The 10,000-nt window shown below is 45.4% G+C and overlaps 2 non-coding genes and 1 pseudogene across 2 annotated transcripts; all 3 read left to right on the top strand.

Annotated features, from left to right (window-relative positions):
* Positions 1-1,742: 1,742 nt before the first annotated feature.
* On the top strand, positions 1,743-3,665 carry LOC135267400 (small subunit ribosomal RNA). The gene has a single exon (XR_010335820.1). It is a non-coding gene; the product is annotated as a small subunit ribosomal RNA (ribosomal RNA).
* Positions 3,666-5,723: 2,058 nt separating this feature from the next.
* Positions 5,724-5,880, top strand: LOC135267390 (5.8S ribosomal RNA). Its single transcript, XR_010335810.1, has one exon. It is a non-coding gene; the product is annotated as a 5.8S ribosomal RNA (ribosomal RNA).
* A 476-nt stretch (positions 5,881-6,356) lies between these two features.
* LOC135267375 (large subunit ribosomal RNA) overlaps positions 6,357-10,000 on the top strand; it is a 7,844-nt pseudogene continuing 4,200 nt past the window's right edge.

The raw sequence follows: 10,000 nt of genomic DNA, 5'->3' as shown, positions 1-10,000 counted from the left end.
GATGTGCATCAATATTGCATAACTGTTACGAAGTACGACGTCCAAAAATATTAAATTTTTTTTTATATGAAGGTAAAAAGTGAGAAAACATAAATTAATAATAATGCAACCTGCAATACATTTAATGTGTACTGATGTTGCATAACCTTCACGAAGTACTACGTTCAAATATAAATTAATATTATTGCGACCCGCAATACACTAAATTTGTATCAATGTTGCATAACTTACACGAAGTACGACGTTTGAAAATATTAAATGTTTTATTTGTAGTTTGCATATAATAAAAAAAAAACAAATTTTTATGTAAATTACGTATCTATAAATAAACGTACACATTTAACAATTAAATAAACATAGTATTTTGGCCTAGATATTAAATTAAAACATAAAAATGCATAATATTTATTAAAATGCAACTTGCAATACACCAAATGTGTATTAATATTGCATAACCTTTACGAAGTACGACGTTCACGAAGTACGTCGTTTACGAAGTGCGACGTTTACGAAGTACGTCGTTTACGAAGTGCGACGTTCACGAAGTACGTCGTTTACGAAGTGCGACGTTCACGAAGTACGTCGTTTACGAAGTGCAACGTTCGCGAAGTACGACGTCTACACATTAGGGCACTCAAAATTATTGTTACGTTGTACGACATTCAGACGTTCCAACTGCGACTAACTACAGCATTCATTTGACTTTGCACATACGACGAACGAAGTACGACGTTTACGAAGTACGGCGCTTAAAATAATTTTGTTTTTATTAATTAATTATTTTTTTTAAAACAAACGTTTTTATAATTAAATTTTATAATGGTTTAAATATAAAATATGACTTTTTAATATTATCAATATTTAAAATATTTTCTCCCTTTTGTGTGTATGCCTTATAGTTATAGAGCTGTGCGCTTCGGTAGACGTCGCCTGTGGAGCTATGTCAGTGGAGCGGTGCGCACATCCAATACCGAGCGGCTGCCTCGATCGGTGTCGCGCTGGTATACATATGGTAGTGGTGTGTGTCGATGCGTTGAGTGAGGCGATATGAACGGTGTAACGGTTTAGTCGAAGTTTATCATAAATGACGACGACAAAACGACCGATTATGTATACGTTCTGCATTTGCTTCCAATTTATCGACGTTTATCGCACATTTCCGCTATCGAATTCGAATAGGGCTTTGCTTGCGAGATTGCTTTATTTTGTGATTTTGTGGCTCGCCCAGTTCCCCACAGCGAGATTGCGGATGCGGCAAAACGTATTCTCTTACGTTGGCGGTCCTTATGCAATCAAACTTTGTTGAACTAACAAATGTTTGTGATTTAAACAAACAAAAATAATAAATGCGTCAACTCTCTAATATCCGAGCGAGAATATTTATATAATATTCGTAACGTTTATGGATTCGAAAGAATTTCATAAATTCACGTCGCATTCAATCTTGCGAAGAGTGAAGAGAATGTTTGAACTTTTAAATCGGCAAAGGTAAAAAATAATATTATAAATATTATTATTATGCCTTTATTGACCGATATATGTGTTGTGGTGTTTAACGACTACGACGACGATGATGACGATACATTTATCTCTATATCGTACGAAGAAAAGAAGAAACAGCGTGGCGTTACTTTCTTATATGTTAGATTGTTTCGCACAAACGCGCATATTCTTCATCTTTATAAACGATGATGATGAGTATTTTATTCTCTCGTCTGTCTCAAAAAACACAAAAACACAGTTCCCTGGTTGATCCTGCCAGTAGTCATATGCTTGTCTCAAAGATTAAGCCATGCATGTCTCAGTACAAGCCAAATTAAGGTGAAACCGCGAAAGGCTCATTAAATCAGTTATGGTTCCTTAGATCGTACCCACATTTACTTGGATAACTGTGGTAATTCTAGAGCTAATACATGCAAACAGAGCTCCGACCGGAGACGGAAGGAGCGCTTTTATTAGATCAAAACCAATCGGTGGCGGTTTCGCCGTCATCGTACAACTTGGTGAATCTGAATAACTTTACGCTGATCGCACGGTCTCGCACCGGCGACGCATCTTTCAAATGTCTGCCTTATCAACTGTCGATGGTAGGTTCTGCGCCTACCATGGTTGTAACGGGTAACGGGGAATCAGGGTTCGATTCCGGAGAGGGAGCCTGAGAAACGGATACCACATCCAAGGAAGGCAGCAGGCGCGCAAATTACCCACTCCCGGCACGGGGAGGTAGTGACGAAAAATAACGATACGGGACTCATCCGAGGCCCCGTAATCGGAATGAGTACACTCTAAACCCTTTAACGAGGATCAATTGGAGGGCAAGTCTGGTGCCAGCAGCCGCGGTAATTCCAGCTCCAATAGCGTATATTAAAGTTGTTGCGGTTAAAAAGCTCGTAGTCGAATTTGTGTCCCGCGCCGCCGGTTCATCGTTCGCGGTGTTAACTGGCGTTTCGCGGGACGTCCTGCCGGTGGGCTTAGCTCGAGAGGGCGGCCCAACTCAATCCCGCCGCGGTGCTCTTCATTGAGTGTCGAGGTGGGCCGGCACGTTTACTTTGAACAAATTAGAGTGCTTAAAGCAGGCTAAAACTTCGCCTGAATACTGTGTGCATGGAATAATGGAATAGGACCTCGGTTCTATTTTGTTGGTTTTCGGAACCCCGAGGTAATGATTAATAGGAACGGATGGGGGCATTCGTATTGCGACGTTAGAGGTGAAATTCTTGGATCGTCGCAAGACGGACAGAAGCGAAAGCATTTGCCAAAAACGCTTTCATTGATCAAGAACGAAAGTTAGAGGTTCGAAGGCGATCAGATACCGCCCTAGTTCTAACCATAAACGATGCCAGCTAGCGATCCGCCGACGTTCCTCCGATGACTCGGCGGGCAGCTTCCGGGAAACCAAAGCTTTTGGGTTCCGGGGGAAGTATGGTTGCAAAGCTGAAACTTAAAGGAATTGACGGAAGGGCACCACCAGGAGTGGAGCCTGCGGCTTAATTTGACTCAACACGGGAAACCTCACCAGGCCCGGACACCGGAAGGATTGACAGATTGAGAGCTCTTTCTTGATTCGGTGGGTGGTGGTGCATGGCCGTTCTTAGTTGGTGGAGCGATTTGTCTGGTTAATTCCGATAACGAACGAGACTCTAGCCTGCTAAATAGGCGTATTTCGACATCCCAAATGCCGGCTGGAGCCGGGTTCGCCCGGTCTCTATGTGCGGTTTTTACTGTCGGCGTACAAACAATTCTTCTTAGAGGGACAGGCGGCTTCTAGCCGCACGAGATTGAGCAATAACAGGTCTGTGATGCCCTTAGATGTTCTGGGCCGCACGCGCGCTACACTGAAGGAATCAGCGTGTCCTCCCTGACCGAGCGGTCCGGGTAACCCGCTGAACCTCCTTCGTGCTAGGGATTGGGGCTTGCAATTGTTCCCCATGAACGAGGAATTCCCAGTAAGCGCGAGTCATAAGCTCGCGTTGATTACGTCCCTGCCCTTTGTACACACCGCCCGTCGCTACTACCGATTGAATGATTTAGTGAGGTCTTCGGACCGGTGCGCGGTGGCGTTTCGACGTTGCCGATGTTGCTGGGAAGATGACCAAACTTGATCATTTAGAGGAAGTAAAAGTCGTAACAAGGTTTCCGTAGGTGAACCTGCGGAAGGATCATTAACGTGTAAATGTTGTTGTTTAGTTGTCACACATACACACACATTTTGTCTGTGCTGATCAACAAAAAACACACATACATACACTATTCGTATGATGATCAATTCTCATACAAAATTCTTTATTATGCGTCGAACGGAAAAGCAACAACGGGTCGTCTTGCATTAAGCGGATCTGTTGTTACGTTTTTCGATTTATTTTATAAATCGATTGTAAACGTGCCGTAAACGACGTTTTCAAAGAATTTTTTCGAACATTAACACGAATCAATATTGTCGAAAGATGGTTATGTGCTAACGTTTTATTATTGCTTTCGCAGTGCCGGTCTTAGCGTATTTCCATCATCGTATTCGCTTCGAAAAAAAGTACTAATACACAGTGGTGGTGTATAATTAATGTGCAAGAGATGTTGTTGTTGTTGTTGTAGTATTTGTATATGGTTGGAGTTATTTATAATAACAAACAAGAATGAATGAATGAATAATAATGGTGTCTGCCAATACGATCGTACTTTATGTACACGACTAAAACTTTATACATACAAACCATAATAATAAATAAACTCGAAACAACCAACAACAAAATTAATACGCTACTGTACATACAAATACACATTTATACATACCATCATTTTACTTAACCGATGGTGAGTGATGTTTGAAAAATAAACGCTTAGGCTTACGGTTTTGTAAGCCAGTCTTTGCGTATTTTCTTCATCGTATTCGCTTCGGAAAAAAGAAAATAAAGATGGTGTATAATTAATGTGTAAAAGAGATGTTGTAGTTGTAATTTAATTTGTAAATGGTTGGAGTTTATTAATAAATAAAAGGGGCTGTCTATTCGTCTGTACTTTATGTACAAGACTAAAACTTTATACATACAAACCATAATAATAAATAAACTCGAAACAACCAACAACAAAATTAATACGCTACTGTACATACAAATACACATTTATACATACCATCATTTTACTTAACCGATGGTGAGTGATGTTTGAAAAATAAACGCTTAGGCTTACGGTTTTGTAAGCCAGTCTTTGCGTATTTTCTTCATCGTATTCGCTTCGGAAAAAAGAAAATAAAGATGGTGTATAATTAATGTGTAAAAGAGATGTTGTAGTTGTAATTTAATTTGTAAATGGTTGGAGTTTATTAATAAATAAAAGGGGCTGTCTATTCGTCTGTACTTTATGTACAAGACTACAAAAACGTTTTATAACAATAAAAAGCTCGAAACAACCAATAACAAAATATACTACTACTATACTACTATACATACAAACGCACATTTATAAATACATAAAATCAATTTACTTTATCGATAGTGAGTGATGTTTGGAAAAAAACGCTTAGGCTTACGGTTTTCGGGTACCTGGGTTCCGCATGCGTCGAAGTAATAATTTACTTTAACGACGCGACGAACCGTAGGAATCTAAATAAAAAAGTTTATTAACTTTTTTAGATTCTGTGGGTTTTAAATGATATACGCCCGACTGACGAAGGAACGTTTTGCACTGCCTGTGCTTTTCTTTTGATTCGTTTTTATGTCGACGGACGTTCTTAGAATGCCCACCAAACGACGTATCACACAAAACACCCTACAATTGTATTGTTTGGTAAATATTGTTGTGATTAAGTTTGTAGCTGTGGCGTTTGTTTGAAGAAAACGTCTGGTTTTTCGACATATTTTCTATTTAATAAATATACATAATGCTTATCGCAAAAGGAGCAGAGTTTTATAGACAAAGTTGATAGAGAAAAAAAACCTAATAGATATATATACGTATTTATAAAACGTTAATATCATCGGGTTATTCTTTATGTAAACTTAAACTATAACTGCATACTCTTTTCGATAAGTAGAAACAAATGCCACTTTAATTAAATAAAATATTATAAAATATAACGCCGAACGTTTCTTTCGATTGGTCCGTTTCTCACATATACATCACAATTGTAATAACCTTAAGTAGTTATTTTTGTTGTTGTGTGATGATGAAACGATTTCGATGTGGAACGGTGCGTTATGTAATAATATTTTAAATTTGTTTGAAAAGATTACCCTGAACGGTGGATCACTTGGCTCGTGGGTCGATGAAGAACGCAGCTAATTGCGCGTCAACTTGTGAACTGCAGGACACATGAACATCGACATTTCGAACACACATTGCGGTCCTCGGATATACTGTTCCCGGACCACTCCTGGCTGAGGGTCGTGTCAATTTCAAAGACTGCTCGGTTTTTGTCTTAAACACAGCGCACAATGTTGTGTAGACAATTACGTCGGAGCGTGTTGGGTGCAAATATGACGCGTTACTATAATTGTTAATTGATTGTCGGTTGTCATAATAAAATATTATGCAACGTAGACAACAATAAAAACAATATAAAAAATAACGCGGCATCCTAAAACGCAATAGCGGCTGACATTCTTATTAGTTTGTTGGTACAAGTTGGTTTAGACGTAGCACGTCCGATATTAAAAAGCAGCCACAACGCTTAAATTTCGAACGAAGCGATCGTCGTGTCCGAGACGTTAAAGTTGTTTATATGCATATTTTATGCACTATAATTAACAACAACAACATTCTCGCAACGACGTCAGATCGATGTTTGAAATTGTTTGGAGGCAGCCATATAAACGGAATACGTGTAATTATCGTCTGACAAAATAAAGGCAAATTTATATTTGCGACCTCAGAGCAGGTGAGACTACCCGCTGAATTTAAGCATATTATTAAGCGGAGGAAAAGAAACTAACTAGGATTTCCTTAGTAGCGGCGAGCGAACAGGAAAAAGCCCAGCACTGAATCCCGCGGCCGAAACCGGACGCCGGGAAATGTGGTGTTAGGGAGGATCCGTCATCCCGAGATTGTGCGACGCGTCCAAGTCCATCTTGAACGGGGCCACAGCCCATAGAGGGTGCCAGGCCCGTAGTGACCGTTGCCGATAACGGGAGGATCTCTCCTCAGAGTCGGGTTGCTTGAGAGTGCAGCCCTAAGTGGGTGGTAAACTCCATCTAAGGCTAAATATGACCACGAGACCGATAGCGAACAAGTACCGTGAGGGAAAGTTGAAAAGAACTTTGAAGAGAGAGTTCAATAGTACGTGAAACCGTTCAGGGGTAAACCTGAGAAACCCGAAAGGTCGAAAGGGGAGATTCAGCGTGACTCGATAGCGGCGCTAAATGATCGTGCGACGAACGGCGTACGCGTCGTTCGCGCCTTTTGTTTATGCGAACCGAAGTCGAACGCGTGCACTTCTCCCCCAGTAGGACGTCGCGATCCTTTGGGTGTCGATCTAAGGCCCGCGGTGGAGCCCGTTCGAACGGTTCGCCGTTTCGGACGAACCCGCGGTGTTTCCCGGTCGACTCGCTCGAAGGTATGCATATGGCGCCGGGCCGCTACACAGTTAGCGTCCGACCATTGGCAAGCGCGTTCGTTTATGACGGTAATCGCACCTGGTGTCGGTTCTGTCTACGAATGGCTGTTCGCCAATGAGTTCTCGGACAGACTCGGTTGAAACGCCGATCTGCGACGCTATAGCTTTGGGTACTTTCAGGACCCGTCTTGAAACACGGACCAAGGAGTCTAGCATGTGCGCGAGTCATTGGGACATGACTAAACCTAAAGGCGCAATGAAAGTGAAAGTTCGTCTTGCACGGACTAAGGGAAGATGGGCGGCCGTTACGGCTGTCGCCCCGCACTCCCGGGGCGTCTCATTCTCATTGCGAGAAGAGGCGCACCAAGAGCGTACACGCTGGGACCCGAAAGATGGTGAACTATGCCTGGTCAGGACGAAGTCAGGGGAAACCCTGATGGAGGTCCGTAGCGATTCTGACGTGCAAATCGATCGTCGGAACTGGGTATAGGGGCGAAAGACTAATCGAACCATCTAGTAGCTGGTTCCCTCCGAAGTTTCCCTCAGGATAGCTGGCGCTCGTCGCTTACGAGTTTCATCCGGTAAAGCGAATGATTAGAGGCATTGGGGTCGAAACGGCCTCAACCTATTCTCAAACTTTAAATGGGTGAGATCTCCGGCTTGCTCGAACTTTATATGAAGCCGCGAGACTCGAATCAGAGTGCCAAGTGGGCCATTTTTGGTAAGCAGAACTGGCGCTGTGGGATGAACCAAACGCCGAGTTAAAGCGCCTAAATCGACGCTTATGGGATACCATGAAAGGCGTTGGTAACTTAAGACATCAGGACGGTGGCCATGGAAGTCGGAATCCGCCAAGGAGTGTGTAACAACTCACCTGCCGAAGTTACTAGCCCTGAAAATGGATGGCGCTGAAGCGTCGTGCTTATACTCGGCCGTCAGCGGCATGTGCGGTCGGTTATTTAATTAACCGGCCATGAAGCCCTGACGAGTAGGAGGGTCGCGGCGGTGAGCGCAGAAGGACTGGCCGTGAGGCCGTCTGGAGCCGCCGTCGGTGCAGATCTTGGTGGTAGTAGCAAATACTCCAGCGAGGCCCTGGAGGACTGACGTGGAGAAGGGTTTCGTGTGAACAGCCGTTGCACACGAGTCAGTCGATCCTAAGCCCTAGGCGAAAGCCGATGTTGATGTGGTGTAGATATGTCGTTGGTTCGTTTTTAATTCGAACGTAAACGTACGAAGCGAGCACACACCCATTGGGCGAAAGGGAATCCGGTTCCTATTCCGGAACCCGGCAGCGGAACCGTTAATAATTCGGGCCCTCGCAAGAGAGTTCGTCGGGGCAACCCAAAAGGACCCGGAGACGCCGTCGGGAGATCCGGGAAGAGTTTTCTTTTCTGCATGAGCGTTCGAGTTCCATGGAATCCTCTAGCAGGGAGATATGGTTTGGAACGCGAAGAGCACCGCAGTTGCGGCGGTGTCCGGATCTTCCCCTCGGACCTTGAAAATCCGGGAGAGGGCCACGTCGAGGCGTCGCGCCGGTTCGTACCCATATCCGCAGCAGGTCTCCAAGGTGAAGAGCCTCTAGTCGATAGAATAATGTAGGTAAGGGAAGTCGGCAAATTGGATCCGTAACTTCGGGATAAGGATTGGCTCTGAGGATCGGGGCGTGTCGGGCTTGGCGAGGAAGCGGGTCGCGGCTGACGTGCCGGGCCTGTGCGAGGTGAAGCGTTGTTCCGTTTCGGCGGTCAATGTCGAATCCGAGTTCGGTCCCGTGCCTTTTGGCCTCCCGCGGAACCGTCTTGCTGCGAGGCTCCGGGTGCGCCCGTCAGGGCGTCCGGAAGTCCTCTTCGGCCGCCATTCAACGGTCAGCTCAGAACTGGCACGGACCGGGGGAATCCGACTGTCTAATTAAAACAAAGCATTGCGATGGCCCCTGCGGGTGTTGACGCAATGTGATTTCTGCCCAGTGCTCTGAATGTCAACGTGAAGAAATTCAAGCAAGCGCGGGTAAACGGCGGGAGTAACTATGACTCGAACACTCGGGCGTTGGTCCGAGGTAGTAGGGTCGTAGATACGCCGATGTCCACCTCCTAGTGGTTCCCGCCGGTAACGGACATCTATCGCTGATGGAACCTAGCTCGCTCTTGAAGAGCGGCGGACGGAGACTTGGAATCGTGGTGTGGTTCTGATGTAAGTCCTGAAACATGGCGTGATGGCCCGCCCGCCCGACCGGAGGGACTTAGAACCCCCTTCCGCGAGGGTCCTGTCTGTAGGTCCTCCACCTCCGTAAAACGAGATGGGGGAAACCGCAGACGGGGATGAAGAGTCGTTTGTTCCGTCGCATCGGAGATTGCGCAGCTGGGTCAAGTCGGCGGGGTGTTCGGCTAACGGACAAGGCTGGGCGTGAGGGGAGGTTTGCAGCTTCCCCTCACTTATGCCCGCTTTTACATTGCAGGCTCGGTTTCTAAGAATAATCCTCTAGTTCCCCCCGGCCCCCAGGCCGGGGCTCCTGCATTTGCTGCTGGTCGGAATGCCGATGGGGAGCCCGCCCAAAATCCATGCCCGTATTGTGCACGGTCGTTTACCACCGCCAATGGCCGCGGGTTGCATATACGGAGGGCGCATCCAGACGAGGCTAATAACGCAATAGACATCGAACGCATTCATGCCCGCTGGTCAGACGAGGAGACAGCCATGATGGCCAGGCTTGAGGCCGGTGCCATCCAGCAAGGGGGTGTAAGGTTTATGAACCAGTTTCTGGTTCCGCGCATGCCGGGTAGGACTCTGGAAGCAGTGAAAGGTAAGCGCAGAGATGCGACTTACAAGGCACTGGTCCAGAGATTTCTGCAGGCGCCGCAAATAAACCTCCCCGAACTGCGTGATGGTGATGCGCCTCGTCAGCCTGATCCTCAACGGGAAAACCCTCCCGAGCCCCCTGCTTTCGATGGGGCGATCAGG

The sequence above is a fragment of the Tribolium castaneum genome, chromosome 11 (assembly GCF_031307605.1).
Source record: "Tribolium castaneum strain GA2 chromosome 11, icTriCast1.1, whole genome shotgun sequence".
NCBI classification, from domain to species: domain Eukaryota; kingdom Metazoa; phylum Arthropoda; class Insecta; order Coleoptera; family Tenebrionidae; genus Tribolium; species Tribolium castaneum.
Note: the sequence above shows the minus strand (reverse complement) of the source record. Positions and strands in the feature narration are given on the sequence as shown.